General features: G+C 37.8%; 1 pseudogene; it reads left to right on the plus strand.

Moving 5' to 3' along the window:
* LOC114686825 overlaps positions 1-4,109 on the plus strand; it is a 35,437-nt pseudogene extending 31,328 nt beyond the window's left edge.
* The last annotated feature ends 16,580 nt before the right edge of the window (positions 4,110-20,689 follow it).

A 20,689-nucleotide genomic window follows, 5' to 3' on the forward strand; every position in this document is an offset into this window, starting at 1 on the left:
CACATGGCAGTTTTATGGGGCTTTTTGTGCTCTTTTCTCATTATTGGGATGTTTTGAAATTTCCTCTGCCAATAGAATAAATCCAAAACTCTTCACTTTAGCCTCAGGCAGACTCTTCAGACAAGGGCAAAAAGCAGCTGCATTCTTCATCAAAATATTACAAGAATGATGTCTAGGCCCTGTATTAATATTCTTCTCTGAAACACTTTGAGGCAGGCTGCCACAGTTCATCAAATGACACTCATCACCACTGTCTTCCATGCTGTCCATTAAGCAGCACTTAAAACATTCTACTGCCTTTCTAATCTACAGTCTATATTCCTTCAAAGATAAGTATGGTCAGGCCTATCACATCAATATACCTCAGTCTCTGAAACCAACTTCTGTCTTACTTAGGGTTTCTATTGCTATGAAGAGACACTATGACTAAGGAAAATCCTATAAAGGAAATCATTTAATTGGATCAGCTTACAGGTCAGAGGTTTAGTCCATTATCATCATGGTTGGACATGGTGGTATGCAGGTAGACAAGGTGCTGGATAAGGACATGGTACTTAGGAGGAGCTGAGAATTCTGCATCTTGATCTAAAGGCAACAGGAAGTGAACTGGATCTCACACTGAGACTGATCAAAGGAGACTTCAAAGCCCACCCCCTAGAGATACACTTCCTCCAACAAGGCCATGTCTACTCCAAAAAACAAAGCCACACTTCCCCAAAGTGCCACTCTCTATGAGATTACAGAGACTAATCACATTCAGACTTCCACAGCATCCATATTTTCCAATTGTCACTCAATGTCTCTATCAAGAAGTGGATATTTAGTAATGTATCAGATTTTAGAAACATGTCTTTTTTATTGTGTTCTATGGTAAATCAATACAATCATTGGTAGGTTTCATTTTCAGTAGTATTCTAGGCCACAGATGAGTTTGGAGGCCAATATATTAAACTCTGAATTAAATCTTTTATTCTAATGATCATAACAAATATGAATGGAGAGTTTTTTAATTCAATATGTGGTGAAAACTCAATATGAATTTCATAGTAATACTGGAAATGATGTTATTGTTAGTGTATGGGGTAACTGAAAGATGGAATTAATTGTGGTTGGAGTGATGAGAAAAGCTAAATAATAAACTTAAAGTTTTATTTAAGAATAAGACCAAAATGTATATGGTTTCATATGATGTGAACAGGATTATGAAGATGAAGTACATATTTTAAAAATTATACTGAATATTAACATATTTAATTAGAAAACCCAATGAAAAGTACGAGAAGATAAACCAATTGAATAGAATAATGCAATGAAAAGAAATTAATAAAATTATATCTATTTAAATGATTCTATTAAATATATATCTAATTCAATTAAAAGTTTGTTTATTGACATTTGTGTTGGTCGAATACAAGGTTAATAAACAGAGTTAGATTAAATTCCCCTTGTTCCTGTGTGTAATTTTTAAAGCTTTAAAATATAACATTTTATAACACATAATAATTTGAAATTGATATAAAAAGTTGAAGTATGTGAATACTTAGATTTACTAGTTTAGATACCTTTGTTCAGAGCAATCAGATAGAATATAAAAACTGAAAAAGAATATACATCTTTCAATGAAGAGACTCAGTACACCATCACTTCTCAATATGACCTGTTGGCTCACTGCAAATGAAAGAAAACTGAATGCACTGCAGTATAAATTATAAACATATGGGTGGAAGGATGTCCTAAGCCCCATTTAGTACTGTCTTTCAAAATTATGTCCTTTATATATGGAATACTATCTTGACCATGATATTTCTCAATGAATACGAAACTGTCTTGAGACTTGGGCAGTTGAATCTTACAGACATTAGTAAAGCTGGCAAATAATATACCCTACCAAAATTCATACATTGAAACATAAGCCAAAGGAAATGATTTTGACATGCAGATAATTTAGGTGGTAATTTGTTCATGTTGTCTCTGCCTTCTTTGATATTATCAATGCTTTTGTTTGCTTCATTTATTTTTAAGATTATAATATAATTACATAATATTCCTTTCCCTATCCTTCTTCCAAAAACTGCCACACATGCCTCTTCCCTCTCTTTAAAACTCATGGTCAATCTTCTTATTAATTGATGCCACATAAAATACTTTATGTATACATGTATTTCTTTATACAACCTGTTCAATATGTGCAATATAACTCTTACATTTTCAGGACTGATCATTTTGTTATTCAGAGATAATCGGTGTGCACTTCTCTTTCAATATTCCTGCAGTTATATAACTGTCTACAGTTCTCTGCATATAGTTGTTTTCTGATGGTCTTTCTCCAACTATCTTTGTCATGTCCGTTGTTTTTATCCTTGTTCAGCTCATGTTTAAGCTGGCATATTGGTGAGACATTATGGATGTTGCTTGGGATGTTCCTAGGAAACACAGACTCACATCAAACTCTGTGAAGTGGCTCTTGTAAGCTTTCCAACCAGCTTTCATGGTATTTTCCATGAGCCTTAGTGATAGAATAGTGTTGTAGATGAATCCAATGGACTAGACCATAACTCTAGATTTTCATTGGTTGCATTTTCCCTAATGGTCTCTGTCTGTTCCAAGGTAAGTTTCCATGATGAGGAGTAAGGACTATACTTATGTGTATAAGAAAAAATATTTAAAATGACTTAGGGAATATACTGCCTAAGTAAAGTGCTTGTTGTAGGTTCTTTTCAAAAATATAAGGTAAGTTGAGATAGTATGTCCAAGGAGTCATAGGAGGCCATTAATGTTGGATCAAATTTGTTGCTGATAGACCATAAGATGCAGGGAAGCAGCTCATTCTAAGTTCTTATTTTGCATACTAAACAAAACCATGAATAAAAAAGTGTGCTTCCATCAATGATCCAATCCAAGGTATGTTGTAGCATAAGTCTAAATATTATGTGACAGTACATTATTGTTTTTGAAAACTACTAGTTAATTCATGAGTATGTAAGATAAATATGAACAAGGGCATTCATAAAAATGATAAGTTTTGGAAATTGGGATGAAACCCTATGAATTAAATATATTTAGATTTCCATAAACCACAAAATATAAGGCTAATTTATCTATGAAATTCCAAAGTATTAGTATTTTGCATATTTTGTACATAAAAATAGAGAAAAATTAAAACTGATAATAATGCCTTTCCTATACTAGACATGGACGAATGTGTGAAGTGTCCACCTGATCAGTATGCCAACACAGATCAAACTCACTGCCTCAAAAAAGTTATAACCTTTCTGGCTTATGAAGATCCTTTGGGAATATCTCTGGTCTGCTTGGCTCTGTGCTTCTCTGCTCTCACAGCTGTTGTATTCTGTGTCTTCTTGAAGCACCAAGACACTCCCATTGTCAAGGCCAATAACAGAGCTCTCAGCTATGTCCTACTCATCTCCCTCATCTTTTGCTTTCTCTGTCCCTTGCTCTACATTGGCCATCCACATACAATCACCTGTATAATGCAGCAGACCACATTTGCAATTGTCTTCACTGTAGCCACCTCTACTGTCTTGGCAAAGACTATTACTGTAGTACTGGCATTCAAAGTCACTGTTCCAGATAAAAGAATGAGGTCACTGCTGGTTTCAGGGGCACCTAACTTCATCATCCCCGTGTGCACCATGATTCAAATGCTTCTCTGTGGAATCTGGATAGGAACTTCTCCTCCATTTGTTGATGCTGATGTACACATGGAACATGGCCACATCATCATTGTTTGCAACAAAGGTTCAGTGATTTCCTTCTACTGTGTCCTGGGGTACATGGGCTCTCTTGCCCTGGCAAGTTTCACTATAGCTTTCCTGGCCAGGAATCTGCCTGACACATTCAATGAAACTAAGTTCCTGACATTCAGCATGCTGGTGTTCTGCAGTGTTTGGGTCACCTTTCTAGCTGTCTACCAAAGCACCAAAGGCAAGGCTCTGGTGGCCGTGGAGGTCTTCTCTATCTTAGCCTCAAGTGCAGGGCTATTTCTTTGCATCTTTGCCCCAAAATGCTACATTATTTTGTTAAGACCAAAGATAAATTCTTTTCACAAGTTCAGAGTCACAAATGCTAAAGCTGAATATATTCATTGAGTTTATCTAGCTTACTTACAGCTGTAAGCAAATCTAAAAGATTAAAAGCTACTTTCTACTCATTAAATATTGTGTCAAAATATAAAGTTTCTCCATGTAAAATGAAGAAAATAAGATGAATAATAGTTTCATCAAATGACCAGGACCTCAGTTCTATGGATCAAACCTTGTGATTAGGCACATTCTGGTGTCATAGTTGAAGGACTGTGGGACTTTCATTAAATTCTGTGCTAAAATGTTGGGGCATTATATGAAATCTTAAGGTTAGATAGGCTAGATGATCTATTAAGTGATCTAAATAGGGAGATCATTCTACTTCAATATTAATAGGAGCTTAGATTAGAGAAAGAGAAGAAACAAAAGTAGTACTGATTAAATTACAAAATTAAGTGTTTCTATTCATTTTCTTTTTTTAAATTTTCATATATATACATAATTTGTATTTTATAATTAACTTAATTTCACATATCGGCCACAGATTCCCGTCCTCCCTCCTCCCATCCCGCAGTCCTCCCCCATCCCACCCCCCCATTCCCACCTCCTCCAAGGCAAGGTCTCCCCTGGGGAGTGAGCCCAGCTTGGTAGACTCAGCCAAGGCAGGTCCAGTCCCCTCCTCCCTACACTAAAGCTGAGCAAAGTGTCCCAGCTTAGGCCCCAGGCTCCAAAAAGCTAGCTCATGCACTAAGGACAGGTTCCAGCTCCACTGCCTGGGGGCCTCCCAAACAGTTCAAGCTAATTGACTGTCTCACTTATCCAGAGGGCTTGGTCCAGTTCATTGGGAGCTCCATAGCCAGTGGTTCACAGTTCAGGCCTTTCCACTAGTTTGGCTATTTGTCCCTGTGCTTTTTCCAATCATGATCTCAATATCTTTCGCTCATACAATCCCTCCTCTCTCTTGACATTTAGGCTCCCAGAGCTCCACCTGGGGCTCAGTCATGGATCTCAGCATCTGCTTCCATCAGACACTGTTTCAATTCAGAATATTTGTGCCCCAAACACAAGAGCAACCACATATGTAAAAGAAACTTTACTAAAGCTTAAATCGCACATAAATCCCCACACATTAATAGTGGGATACTTCAACACCCCACTCTCACCATTGGACATATCTATAAAATTGAAACTTCACAGAGAAATAAGGGACTTAACTGATGTTATGACTCAAATGGACTTGATATCTATAGAATATTCCATCCTAACAAAAAAGAATATACTTTCTTCTCAGCACCCTATGGTAACTTCTCTAAAATTGACCACATACTCGGCCACAAAGCAAATCTCTATTCATTTTCAAAGCATGGTATAAGGTTAAGAACTACAGTGTAAACTGGGACCACATAATTATTTACAACCCTTAAGTCCTCAATCATTCTGTAAGCTTATTTTAACATTTTCATGGACAAGAAAAGGGTTTGTCTTGAAGTGTTCCATAGGTATCATAGGGAATAGTCTACTTGAATATTAATAGGAGCTTGAATTGGAGACAAAGAAAAGGCAAAAATTGTACTGATTAAGCTATAAAACTAAGTGCAACTGTTCATTTTTCTGTTTTATCACTTATTCTTATTAATGTTTTTGTTTATTTTACATACCAGCCAGTTTCCCCTCCCTGCTCTTCTCCAATCCACTCCTCAGAAATGATAAGGCTTCCCCTAATAGTCAACAAAGCATGGCATACTGAGTTAAGCCTAGGTGGGACTGGACTAGGCCATTTACATGGTGAGACAGTTATATAGATTTATCTGCTTGGGAGACCCCTTGAGGTAGGATCATAAACCATCTCTGGTGCATGAGGGGGCTTTGTGGAGCCTACTACCTATGATAGGACAACTTGTGCAGCCTTGAGGCAAGGGGAAGGGCTTGGACTTGCCTCTACTAAAAGTGCCTCCACATGGGAGGCCATGCCTTCTTGTTGGAAGGAGGGGGCATAGGAACAGAGGGAAGGCTACATGGGTGGAAGGAGGAAAGAGGGACATCTTTGATTGGTGTATAAAATGAATGAAAAAAATTAATTAAAAAAGTTATAAAACTTGTTACTGTTCATTTTTCTGTTTTTTTCATTTTTTTCTTAAATTTTTTGTTTATTTTACATGCAAAACACTTTCTCCTCCCTGCTCTTCTCCAGTTTCCTCCCCCACCTCTTTTCTACACTCTCATTCACTCCTCAGAAATGATAAGGCATCCCATAATAGTCAACAAAGTATGGCATACCAAGTTGAGGCAGGACAGAACTCCTCCTTCTGCATTAAGGATGAGCAAGGCCTCCTATCATAGGAAATAGGTTCCAAAAAGGCAGCTCATGTGCCAAGGACAGAGCCTATTCCCACTGCTAGGGACCCCAAAAACATGCCAGGTCATACAAATGTCACCCACATACAGAGGGCCTAGGTTGGTCCCATGAAGGCTCCTTAGCTGTCTTTCTAGGATCGGTGAGCTTGCACAGCTCAGGTAATCTGTCCCTGTAGGTTTCCCCATCATGATCTTGACCCCCACTTGCTTACATAATCCCTCCTCCTTCTCTTCATCTGGACTCCTGGAACTCAGCCCAGTGCTTGGCTGCAGATTTCTGCAACTGCTTCCATCAGTTACGGGATGAAGGTTCTGTGACAATTAGAATAGTCACAAATCTGATTACAGAAGAAGTCTAGTTCAGACACCCTCTCGACTATTGTCAGGTGTCATAGCAGGGGTCATCCTTATGGAATCGTGAGAGTTTCCCTGGTACTGAGGTTGTCCCTAGCCCTGTAATGTCTGCCTCTATCAAGATAATCACTTTTGTTGCCCTCCCCAACTTGACCATACTGACCTTCAAGTTCCCATCCCCCACACCCTCCTTTCTACCACTCCACTCCCAGTTTACCCAGGAGGCCTCATTTATTCCCCCTTCCCTGGGTGATCCATTCATCCCTCTTAGGGTCCTCCTTGTAATGTAGCTTCCCCAAGGCTGTGGATTATAGCCTGGTTATCCTTTATGTTATATCTACTATCCACTTATGCCTGAGTATATTTATCTTTCTGGGTATCAGTTACCTCACTCAGGATGATTTTTTTTCTAGTTTCATTCATTTGCCTTCAAATTTCATGATATCATTGTTTTTTTTAGCACTGAGTAATATTCCATTGTGTAAATGTACCACATTTACTTCATCCATTCTTTAGTTGAGGGGCATTTAGGTTGTTTCTAGTTCTGACTATTTTGAATAATGCTGCTATGAACATGATTGAGCAAGTGTCCTTATGGTCTGACTGAGCATCCCTTGGGTATATGCCCAAGAGTGGTATCATTGGGTCTTGAGGTAGATTGATTCTCAATTTTCTGAGAAACTGCCATACTGATTTCCAAAATGGCTATACAAGTTGCACTCCCACCAGCAATGGAGGATTGTTCTCCTTATACCACATCCTTTCCAACATAAGCTGTCATCAGTGTTTTGATTAGCCATTCTGACAGTTGTAAGATTTTTATTCCACAAATGTCTATGGATGTTAAGCAATTCCTTAAATGTCTTTGGGCCATTTGAAATTCTTCTGTTGAGAATTCTCTGTTTAGATATGTAGCCCATTTTTTAATTGTGTAATTTGGTGTTTTGATGTCTAGTTTCTTGAATTCTTTATATATTTTGGAGATCAGCCCTCTGTCAGATGTGGGGATGCTGAACATCTTCTCCCATTCTGTAGGAAGCATTTTTGTCTTATTGAACATGTCTTTTGCCTTACACCAGATTTTCAATTTCAGAAGGTCCTATTTATTAATTGTTGCTCTCAGTGACTGTAATACTGGTCTCATATTCAGGAAGTAGTGTCCTGTGCCAATGTGCTCAAGGCTACTTCCCACTTTCTGTTTTCTTCAGGTTCTTTGGATTTATGTTAGGTCTTTGACCAACTCAGATTTGAGTTTTATGCATGATGATACATACAGATCTATTTATATTCTTCTACAGGTTGATATCCAGTTATGCCAGCACCATTTGTTGAAAATGCTTTCTTTTTTCCACTGTAAGATTTTAGTTTCTTTGTCAAAACTTAGGGTCTTTGATTTGATTCCACTGATCCATGTGTCTGTTTTTATATCAGTACCAAGCTATATTTATTACTATAGCTCAATAGTATAGCTTGAGGTGAAGAATGGTGGTGCCTCCAGAGGTGGCACCTCTTTATTGTACAGGACTGTTTTAGGTATCCTGGGTTTTTGTTTTTCCATATGAAGTTGAGTATTGTTCTTTTGATGTCTGTGAAAAATGGTGTTGGAATTTTGATGGGATTGCATTGAATCTGTAGATTGTTTTTCATAAGATTTCCACTTTTTTTTACTGTGGTAATCCTACCTATCCAAGAACATAGGAGATCATTCAATTTTTTGATATCTTCAGTTTTTTCTTCAAAGATTTAGAGTTCTTGTCATATAAGTCTTTTACTTGATTGCTTAGAGTTACCTCAAGATATTTTATGTTATTTGTGGCTATTATAAAGGGTTATGTTTCTCTGATTTCTTTCTCAGCCCATTTATCATTTGTATATAGGAGGACTACTGATTTTTTTTTAGTTAATCTTGTATCCTACCACATTATCTAAGTTGTTTATAAGCTGTAGGAGTTCTCTGGGAGAATTTTTGGGGTCACTTATGTAGACTATTATATCATCTGCAAATACCAAAAGTATGACTTCTTCCTTTCCAATTTGTATCCCTTGATCTCCTTTTGCTGTCTTATTGCTCTAGCTATAACTTTGAGTACTATATTGAATAGATATGGAGAGAGTGGACAGCCCTATCTTGTTCCTCACTTTTGTGTAATCACTGAATTTCTCTCTATTTAATTTGATGTTGGCTGTCCCATTGCTGTATATTGCTTTTATTATGCATAGGTATGTTCCTTGTATCCCTGATTTCTCCAAGACCTTTATCATGCATGGGTGTTGTATTTTGTCAAAGGCTTTTTCATCACCTAATGAGATGATTATGTGGGTTTTTTTCTTTTTGTTTCTTTATATGGTGGATTTCATTGACAGATTTTTGTATATTAAACCACTCTTGTATCTCTGGGATAAAACCTATTTGCTGGATGATGTTTTTATGTGTTTTTGGATTCAGTTTGCCAATATTTTATTGAGAATTTTTGCATTAGTGTTCATGATGGAGATTGGTCTGTAATATTCTTTCTTTGTTGTGTATTTGTGTGGTATAGGTATCAGGGTAACTGTAGCCTCAAAAAGTGTTTGGCAATATTCCCTATGTTTCTATTGTGTGAAACAATTTGAAGAGTATTGGTCTTAGCTCTTCTTTGAAATTCTGGTAGAATTCTGTGGTGAAACAATCTGGCCCTGAGCTGTTTTTGGTTGGGAGAATTTGATGACTGCTTCAATTTCCTTAGGCATTGTACATCTATATAAATTATTTATCTGATCTTGATTTAATTTTAGTATGTGTTACCTAACCAGAAAATTTTCCATTTCTTTTAGATTTTCCAATTTTGTGGAGTACAGGTTTTTGAAGTATGAATGTAGCTGAAGTTTTCCTTCCCATGGCCCCGGTGTCGCCCAGCTGCTCAGACCCAAGTAAATACACAGAACTTACATTATTTTTAAACTATGGCCACGGCAGACTTCTTGCTAGCTAGCTCTTAGATATTAAATTAACCCATTTCTATAAATCTATACTCTGCCATGTGGCTTGTGGCTTACCAGTATCTTTACATCTTGCTTCTCCTGGCAGCAGTTAGCAGTGTCTCCTCTGCTGTCTTTCTCTTTCTCTAATTAGAATGCCCAGTCTAAACTCATTCTGCCTCACTGTTGGCCAAACAGCTTTATTTCTCAACCAATCAGAGCAACACATATTCACAACATACGGAACTTCATCATTGATCATATGACTTAATGATTCTTCGGGTTTCTCCAGTGTCTGTTGTTATGTCCCCCTTTTCATTTCTGATTTTGTTGATTTGGATATTCTTTCTCTGCTTTTGGGTTAGTTTGGTTAAGGATTTGTCTACCTTGTTGATTTTCTCCAAGAACCAACTCTTTGTTTCATTGATTCTTTGTATTAATCTCTTTGTTTCTATTTTATTGATTTCAGCCCTCACATTGATTATTTCCTGTCATCTACTCCTCCTTGGTGAGTTTGCTTCTTTTTGTTCTAGGGCATTCACGTGTGCTGTTAATTTGCTGGTGTGAGATTTCCCCAATTTCTTCATGTAGGCACTTAGTGCTATGAACTTTCATCTTAGCACTACTTTCATAGTGTCCCATATGTTTGGGTATGTTGTGCATTCCTTTTCATTAAATTCTAGGAAGTCTTTAATTTCTTTCTTTATTTCTTTCTTGACCCAGTGGTGATTCAATTAAGTGTTGTTCAGTTTCCATGAGTTTGTAGGCTTTTTGCAATTTATATTATTGTTGAATGAAAACTTTAAGCCATGGTGATTTAATAAGATATTAAGCATTGTTCCTATTTTTTGCATCTGTTGAGATTTGCTTGGTGACTGACTTTGTGTTCAGTTTTACAAAAGGTTCCCTGAAATGCTGAGAAGCTATATTTTTTGTGTTTGAGAGAAATGTTCTATATATGTCTGTTAAGTCCATTTGAGTCATAAAATCTGTTAGTTCATGTGGTGGTATTTTAATTGTGCTCAAATGTGATTTTATTTGTATGTTAATAAATAAAGTTTGCCTGGAGATCAGAGGTCACATATTGAGCCATAAGCAGAATAAGGCATTGGTAGCACAAGCCCTTAATCCAACCATATGGCAGTCAGAGTCTTTGTGTGGTCAAGGACACAGCCAAGCATGGTTACAGGAGCCTTTAATCCCAGTACCAACCATAGAGACCTGAAGGTCTGTATAGACAGGCAGTGACAAGGAAGTCATGGTAGCTGGGCTTAAAGCCAATGAGAAGGCAAAACAGAAAAAGAATAAAAACAGAAGTCAGACAGAGAGAAACTCTCTCTGGGGAAGTGTTGGCAGTGAGGTGGTAAGATGAGGTAGTTGTGCTCTTTGCCAGTTCTCTGGTTTCTTTGGCTATTACCTCTGTATTTGGCTCTGTGTTTCTTATTTAATAAGACTATTTAGAAATTCATATACATTTGGCAAAAAGATTGAGAGATTTTTCTGTCCCATATCAGAAGAGCCCTCTGGTGTGGTAGAGAAAAAAACCAATATTTTTTTTTTATTTAAGGCAGGCTGATTATAAATGCAATCTTTTTCTTAAAAGGGGAGGAAGTATTGGGGATGTCTTTCTGTATGCTGTGAAAGAGTTGTTATGATTAATTGATAAATCAAACACTGATTGGCCAGTAGCCAGGCAGGAAGTATAGTATAGGCAGGATAATCAGAGGAAAGAATCCTGGTGAGTGGAAGGCTGAGTCACTGCCAGCTACATCCCCCATGAGAAGTAAGATGTAAAGTGCTGGTAAGCCATGAGCTACATGGCAACTTATAGATTAATTGAAATGATTTAATTTAAGATAAAAGAACTAGATAATAAGAAGCCTGACCCATTAGGCCAAACAGTTTAAATAATATAAGCGCCTGTGTGTTTATGTGGGTCTGAGTGGCTGTGGGTCCAGGCGTGACTGCAGATAACTCCAGCTACATGTTCCCTTATTTCTCTAAAGTTTCTGTTTGGAAGACCTGTCTGTTGGTTTAAGCAGGTTGTTGAAGTCTCTCACTATTAGTGTGTATGGTTTCATGTGTGATTTAAGTGTTTATTATCATCATCATTATTATTATTATTAAGAAATTTTCTATTCATTTTACATACCAACCACAGATCCTCCCTCATCCCTATTCCTGCTCCCCAGCCTTTTCCCCAACACACAACTCCTTCCCACCTCCTCCAAGTTAAGGACTCCCATGGGAAGTCAGCAGAGCCTGGTGCATTCAGTTGAGACAGGTCCAAGCCACTCCTCCCTGAACCAAGGCTACACAAGGTGTCACACCTTAGGCACTGGGCTCCAAAAAGTCTGCTTATGTAACAGGATGGATCACAATCCCCCTGCCTGGGGGCACCCCAAAGAGTACAAGCTAAACAACTATCTCACCTATCCAGAGGGCCTAGTCAAGTCCCATGGGGACTCCACAGCTAGTGGTCCACACTCATGGGTTTTCACTAGTGTGGTTGGTCCTCTCTGTATGTTTTCCCATCATGATCTCAGTGTCCCTTGCTTATAGAATCCCTTCTCTCTCTCTCTCATATATTGGACTCCTGGAGGTCAGCTTGGTGCCCAGCTGTGGATCTCTGTATCTGCTTCCACCAGTAACTGGAAGGCTCTATGATGACAGTTAGGGTATTCACTAATCTGGTTACTGGAGTAGACCAGTTCAGGCACCATCTCCACTATTGCTAGTGGTTTAAGGTGGGGTCATCTTTGTGGATTCCTGGCAACTTTCCTAGCACCCTGTTTATTCCTATTCCCATGATATCTTCATTTATCATGGTATCTCTTTCCTTGCTCTCCCAATCTGACCATGTTCATGCTTGAACCTCCCGTTTCCTTATGTTCTCATCTCCATTCCTTGCTGTCTACTACCTCTCCTTAGCCCCAGTTTACTCATGTACATCTCATCTATTTCTCCTTCACTGGGCTATCTATGTGACCCTCTTAAGATCCTCCTTGTTAGCTAGCTTCTCTGAAGCTGTGGGTTGTAGTCTGATTCTCCTTTGCTTTACATCTGGTATCCCCTTATGAGCGAGTGCATACCATGTTTGTCCTTCTGGGTCTGGGTTACCTTACTCTGGATGATATTTTCTAGTTCCATCCATTTCCCTGCAAATTTCATGATATCATTTTTTTTTACTACTGTGTAATACTCTATTATGTATATGTGCCACATTTTCTTCATCCATTCTTTGGTTGAGGGGCATCCAGGATTTTTCCAGGTTCTGGCTATTATGAATAATGCCACCATGAAAATAGTTGAGCATGTACCCTTCTGGTAAGACTGAGCATTCCATGAGTATATGCCCAAGATTGATAGAGCTGAGTATTCAGGTAGATTGATTCCCAATTTTCTGAGAAACTGTCATACTGATTTCCAGAGTGGCTACTCAAGTTTGCATTCCCACCAACATTGCAGGAGTTTTCCCCTTGCTCCGCATCCTCTTTAACATAAGCTGTCTTCAGTTTTTGATCGTAGCCATTCTGACAGGTGTAAGATGGTATCACAGAGTTGTTTTGATTTGCATTTCCCTGATGACTAAGGATGTTGAGCAATTTCTTGAATGTCTTTCAGAAATTTGAGATTCTTCTGTTGAGAATTCTCTTTAGCTCTGTAGCCCATTTTTTAATTGGATTGTTTGGTATTTTGATGTCTAATTTCTTGAATTCCTTATATATTCTGGAGATCAGCCCTCTGTCAGACATGGGGTTGAAGATTTTTTTTCCATTCTGTAGGATGTCATTTTGTCTTATTGACTAAGTCCATTGCCCTACAAAAGCTTCTCAGTTTTAGTATATTCCATTTATTTATTTCCCCCCTTTTTTATTTTGTTATTAAGAATTTTTTCATTTTACACAGCATTCAGAGATACCCCCTCTTCTCTCTTTTTGCCCCCCAATCTCTTCCCCAGCCCACTCCTATTCCTCCTCCCACAAGAAGGCAAGGCCTCCAAGAGAGACACACATCCAGTAAAGGCAAGTCCAAGCCCTTCCCCTGTCTCAAGGCTACATGAGGTGGCCCATCATAGGTAGTGGTCTCCAAAAAGCCCCTTATGCACCAGGGATGGATTCTGATTCTACCACCAAGGGGTACCCCAAGGAAATTTAGCTACAAAATTGTCTTCCCATGGAGAGGGCCTAGTCCAGTCTCATGCAGGCTCCAAAGCTGTTGATCCAACTTTCATGAGTTCCCACTAGTTTGGTTGTCTCTGCAGATTTCCCCAACACAATCCTGATGTACTTGCTGACAGACTCCATCTTCTCTCTGCAACTAGACTCCTGGAGCTCTGCCTGCTGTTTGGCTGTCAGGAGATCCCATTTATTTATTGTTGCTCTTAATGTCTGTGCTATTGGTGTTACATTTAGGAAGTGGTCTCTTGTGCCAATGCATTCAAGACTACTTCCTATGTTCTCTTCTATCAGGTTCAGTGTAACTGGTTTTATGTTGAGGTCTTTGATCCTCTTGGACATGAATTTTGTACATGGCAATAGAGGTGGATCTATTTGCAATCTTCTACATTTTGACACCCAGTTATGGCAGCACCATTTGTTGAAGATTCTTTCTTTTTTACATTGTACACTTTTGGCTTCTTTGTCAAAAATCAGGTGTTCATGGGTGTGCATATTAATGTCAGGGTCTTCAATTTGATTCCATTGGTCCATATATCATTTTTTATGCCAATACCAATCTTTTTTATTACTACAGCTCTAGAGAAGAGTTTGATGTCAGAGATGGTGATGCCTCCAGAGGTGGCTTTATTGTACAGGATTCTTTTAGCTATCCTAGGTTTTCTGTTTTTCTAAATGAAGTTGAGTATTGTTCTTTCCAGGTCTGTGAAGAATTGCATTGGAATTTTATTAGGATTACGTTGAATCTGTAGATATCTTTTGGTAAGATTGCCATCATTACTATGTTAATCCTACCCATTTATGAGCATGGGAGATCTTTTCATTTTCTGATATCTTTAATTTCTTTCTTCAGAGATTTAAAGTTTTTGTCATACAGGTCTTTCACTTGCCAAGTTAGATTAACCCTGAGGTATTTTATAATTTTTTGGCTATTGTAAAGGGTGATGTTTCTCTGATTTCTTTCTCAACCTGTTTATCATTTTTATATAGGGGAGCTACTAATTTTTTGAGTAAATCTTCTATCCTGCCACATTGCTAAAGGTGTTTATCAGCTGTAGGAGTTCCCTGGTCAAATTTTTAGGGACACATATGTATAATATCATATCATCTGCAAATACTTAGAGTTTGACTTCTTCCTTTCCAGATTGTATCCCCTTGATCTTTGTTGTCTTATTGCTTTAGCTAGATATTTAAGAGCTATATTGAATAAATATAGGAAGAGCAGACAGTCTAGTCTTGTTACTGATTTTAGTGGAATCACTTTGTGTTTCTCTCCATTTAACGTGATGTTGGCTGTCAGTTTGCTGTAAATTGCCTTTAATATGTTTAGGTATGTTCCTTATATTCCTGATCTCTCAAAAACCTTTATCATGAAGGGATGTTGGATTTTGTCAAAGGCCTTTTCAGCATCTAATGAAATCATCATGTGGTTTTTTTCTTTCAGTTTATTTATATGGTGTATTACATTTACTGATTTTTGTATGTTGAACTATCCTTGCATCTCTGGGATGAAGCTTACTTGGCCAAGCTGTTTAATTTTTGATGTGTTCTTGTATTCTGTTTGCCAGTATTTTATTGAATATTTTTGCATCAGTGTTCATGAGGGAGACTGGTCTATAATTTGCTTTCTTTGTTGCATCTTTGTGTGGCTTGGGAATCAGAGTAACTGTAGCCTCATAAAAGGAGTTTGGCAAATTTTCTTCTGTTTATATTGTGTGGAACAATTTGAAGAGTATAGGTATTAACTCTTGTTTGAAAATCTGGTAGAATTCTGCATTGAAACCATCTGCTCCTGGGGTTTTTTTGGTTGGGAGACTTTTAGACTGATTCTCTTTCCTTAGGGGTTATTAGTCTATTTAAATTGTTTATCTGGTCTTGCTTTCACTTTGGGTATGTGGTAACTATCCAGAAATTAATCCATTTCTTTTAGATTTACCAGTTTTTTGAAGTACAGGTTTTTGAAGTATGACCTGCTGATTCTCTGAATTTCCTCATTGTCTGTTGTTATGTCTCCCTTTTCATTTATGATTTTGCTAATTTCTGCCTTTTGGTTAGTTTGGATGAGAGCTTGTATATTGTGTTGATTTTCTCAAAGAACCAACTCTTTATTTCATTGATTCTTTGTATTGTTCTCTTTGTTTCTATTTTATTGATTTCACCTCTCACTTTGATTATTTCATGGAATCTATTCCTTCTGGGTGACTTGCTTCTTTTTGTTCTAGAGCTTTTAGGTGTGCTGTTAAGTCATTAGTATGAGATTTCTCCAACTTCTTTATGTGGGCATTTAGTGCTATGAATTTTCTTCTTAGCACTGCTTTCATAGTGTTCCATAATTTTGGGTATGTAGTACATTCATTTTCATTGAATTCTAGAAGGTCTTTAATTTCTTTCTTTATTTCTTCCTTGGCCCATAGATGGTTCAGTTGAGCACTATTCAGTTTCCATGAGTTTGTAGGCTTTTGTAACTTTTGCTGCTGCTGTTGTTGTTGTTGTTGTTGTTGTTGTTGTTGTTGTTGTTGAAATCTAACTTTAAGCTATGGTGGTGAGAGAGAATACAGGATGTTATTCCAATTTTTTGCATCTGTTGAGATTTGCTTTATGACTGGGTATGTGGTCAGGTTTAGAGAAGGTTCCATGGGGTGCTGAGAAGGAGGCATATTCTTTTTTCTAGGGTGGAATGTTCTGCAGATATCTTTTAAGTCCATTTGAGTCATAATATCTGCTAGGTCCTTTATTTCTCTGTAAAGTTTCAGTCTGTCAGAGCTATCCAGTGGTGAGAGTGGGGTATTGAAGTCTCCCACTATTAATGAGTGGGTTTTATGTGATTTAAGCTTTTGTAATGTTTTTTTTTTACATATGTGTGTGCCCTTGTATTTTGGGCATAAATACTCAGAATTGAAACTTCTTCTTGGTGGATCTTTCCTATGATGAGTATGTAGTGTCCTTATGGATCTCTTTCGATTAATTTTAATTTGAAGTCTATTTTGTTAGATACTAGAATAGCTACATCAGCTTGCTTCTTAAGTCCATTTGATTGGAAAGTCTTTTCCCAGCCTTTTACTCTGAGGTAGTATCTGTCTTTGAGGATGAGGGTTTTTCCTTGTATGCAAAGAAGAATGGATCCTGACTTCACATCCATTCTGTCAACCTGTGTCTTTTTATAGGTGAAATATGTTCATTGATATTAAGGGATATTAATAACCAATGATTGTTAATTCTGTTATCTTTTGGTGGTAATGTGTGTGTATTTGTCTTCTTTGGTATTTATTGCTATGGGATTATCTATTGCCTGTGTTTTGTGGGTGTATCTGACTTCCTTAGGTTGGAATTTCTTTCCATTGCTTTCTGTAGGGTTGCATTTGTGGATAGGTATTGTTTAAATGTCTTGGAATGTTTTGTTCACTCCATCTATGGTGATTGAAAGTTTTGCTGGATATATTAGTCTAGGCTAGTATCCATCATCTGCTAGTGTCTGCATTACTGTCCAGTACCTTCTGGCTTTCAAGGTTTCCATTGAGAAGTTGGGTTTTATTTTGATGGGTCTGCCTTTATAAGTCACTTGGCCTTTTTTCTTTGATGCTCTTAATATTCTTTCTTTATTATGTATGTTAGTAGTTTATAGGGTTTTTTGTTGTTATTGTTTTTTGTTTTTTGAGACAGGGTTTCTCTGTGTAGCTTTGCACCTTTCTTGGAACTCACTTGGTAGCCCAGGCTGGCCTTGAACTCACAGAGATCTGCCTGGCTCTGCCTCCCGAGTGCTGGGATTAAAGGTGTGTGCCACCACCACCCGGCGTATGTTAGTAGTTTAATTATTATGTGGTAAGGGGACTTTTAATTGGGGTCTAGTCTATTTGGTGTTCTATAGTTTTTTTTGTATCTTCATAGGTATTTCCTCCTTTAAGTTGGAAAAGTTTTCTTGCATGATTTCGTTGAATATATTTTCTGTGCCTTTGAGTTGCTATTCCTCCTTCCTCCATCCCTATTATTCTTAGGTTTGGCCTTTGCATGGTGTCCCAGATTTCCTGGACAATTTGTGTTATGACTTTTTTGCCTTCAGTGTTTTCTTTGACTGATGAACTATTTCCTCTAATGTGTCTTCTACACCAGAGATTCTCTCTTTCATCTCTTGTATTCTGTTGCTTATGATTGCATCTGTGTTTCATGTTCATTTACTCAGATTTTCTATTTCCATCATTCCCTCCGTTTGTGTCTTCTTCATTGTTTCTCTTTCACTTTTCAGGTCTTTAACTGTTTCCTTCACAGGTTTAATTGCTTTTTCATGGTTTCCTTGGCTTCCTTTAAGGGATTTATTGATTTCTTCCCATTTTTGTTTACCTTTTCCCCAATTTCTTTATTGATTTCTTCCAATTTTTTTGTTTATCTTTTCCTCAATTTCTTTAAGAAAATTTTTCATTTCCTCTTTAAAGGCCTCTAACATCTTCATGAAGTTATTTTTAAGGTCACTTTTTTCTGCTTCTTCTTCATTGTGATGTTCAGGTCTTGCTGTTGTAGATGGGCCAGGTTCTGATGATGCCATATTGCTCTTTATGTTATTACATGTGAGATTTTCACTGACATCTACCCATCTCTTCCTCAAATAAGTGTAAGAGGTGCCTGTGTCTGAGTTAACTGCTATTGGTCCAGCCTGTGCTTGCTGTGTCTGTGTCTCAGGGGCCCACTCTGGGGTCAAACTTAGCTCTTGGTCTAGTTGGAACTGGCAGATTCTATATATCAGGGAGCTGCCCTTGGTCCAATCCAAGCTGGCTCTTTCTATGACTCAGAGAGCCGCTCTTGGTCTAATCAGGAGGCTCTTTCCAGTCAGAGGTGGTGGATTCTGTGTCTCAGTAAGTTACTGGGGGTAAAAGCTGATGGGTATTGGGGTAGGGCATAGGTCTTAGAGATTGTCAGGTATGATGGGGGGTTTTGGTGGGGGATCTTGCCCACAGGAGTTTTCCCTGCTAGCTGGCAACTGGGACACAAATGGGTGGGGTATCCTAGGGACTGGCTATGTACCTGTGCCTTGGGCCTTGAGGCTGGATTCTTCCTCATTTTATATGGAGAACACCAACTTTTGAAGTCCCTAAATTTTATACTGATGCTTAACAAATCATTAAAGGCAGGTTATAAATCAGGAAGTTTAAGTAGCTCAAAGCCCTTATGATTCTGTCCAAAAGTCAGAATAATATGCTATTCTCATGGTATTAATAGATTTTAAACAACCTCTTAAGATAGTTACTGACTCTCAGTATGCAGAAAGAGTTGTTTTACACATTGAAACTGCTGAATTTTTTTCTGATGAGTCAGAATTAACTTAATTATTTATGCAATTACAAGAAATAATCAGAAATAGATCGTCCCTTATATATAAAACACACATCAGACCCCATAGGAGTCAGCCAGGCCCTCTAGTACAATGTAATGATGAAACCAATCAACTATTGATAAGAAATATGCTTGAGACCTCAGAATTTTACAAAAATACTACATCAGTAGCCAAGGTTTAAAAAAAGCTTATTCTAGGACCTCTTGATCTGGACAAGAGGTGAGTGCCTAGGCTCATACCCAGAGAGGCTTGCCCCTAGGTTCCATCCCTGGGCACCAGCCATTCCAGGGAAGACATGCCCAACTTGGCTTCAGGTTCTGGCCATTGAGCAGGATCCCCTCAACCCCCACCAGGAAGGTTCCCCTTCTCTAAGACCCCCGGCAGACACTGCAATCTCCATGTCCTTCCCACATGCCCATCTGTCTGAGACTCCTGCCACTTTCTGAGACTTAGAAACCAGCCCCCAGCTCCCATCCTACCCCAGAGCTCCCATCTGGACAAGAGAGCTTCCATTTGGACTAGAGAGAGGCTTCCTAAATCTGTCAGCTCTGTCTGGACCAAGGATGAATCCACAAGGAGATCAACAGACATCAAGGCAGAAGTACATACAACAAAATGAAGAGCAATACAGCATCACCAGAACCTAGCCCTCCATCAAGCTGCTAGACCTGAACATCACAAAATGGAAGAAGCAGAAGAAAGCAACTTTATGAATAACATCATGAAGAGACTAGAGCCTTATATAGAATAAAAAAGCTTATTCCATCTCTTTGCAACAAGCTAAGGAAATTATAAGGAAATGTCCTACTTGATCTTTATACAACTAGACTCCACTACCTGTGGGAAGTAACCCAAAGAATACTTAAAGAAATGAAATCTGGCAGATGGATGTGTTTTGTTTTTCAGAGTTTGGAAAATTAAAAATATGTATAACATAGCATAAATAAATATTTAGAATTTAAATGGGCAAATGCTTTGAGTTCTGAAAAGGCTCATTCCATAATTACATATATGTTAGAAATTATGGCAATTATGTGTATACCTGTACAAATTAAGACTTACAATGCTCCAGCATATATGTCTAGTAAAATAAAACAAGTTTTTTTGCTTATTACAATACAAAACATATTAAAGGTATACCACATAATCCTACAGGGCAAGTAGTTATAGAAAGATCAAATCAAACTCTAAAGAATATGGTAAATAAACAGAAAGGGTTAATAAAGACAACCAGAAATAGATTGAATAATGCTTTATTAACTTTGAATTTCCTAAGTGCTAATGAAAAAGGAATGACAGCAGTGGAGAGACATTGGATAATAGAAAAGTTATGGAATTAGCATGTATACTTTAAAGATGTGCTTACCTCAGAAAGGAAACCAGGATATGTGTTACATTAGGAAAGAGGTTTTGCTTTTGTTTTTTCAGGAAAAGAAAAGCAATGGATACATCAAAATTGATAAAGGTTTGATTTGAAC

This window comes from Peromyscus leucopus, chromosome 1, assembly GCF_004664715.2.
Source record: "Peromyscus leucopus breed LL Stock chromosome 1, UCI_PerLeu_2.1, whole genome shotgun sequence".
Lineage (NCBI taxonomy): Eukaryota > Metazoa > Chordata > Mammalia > Rodentia > Cricetidae > Peromyscus > Peromyscus leucopus.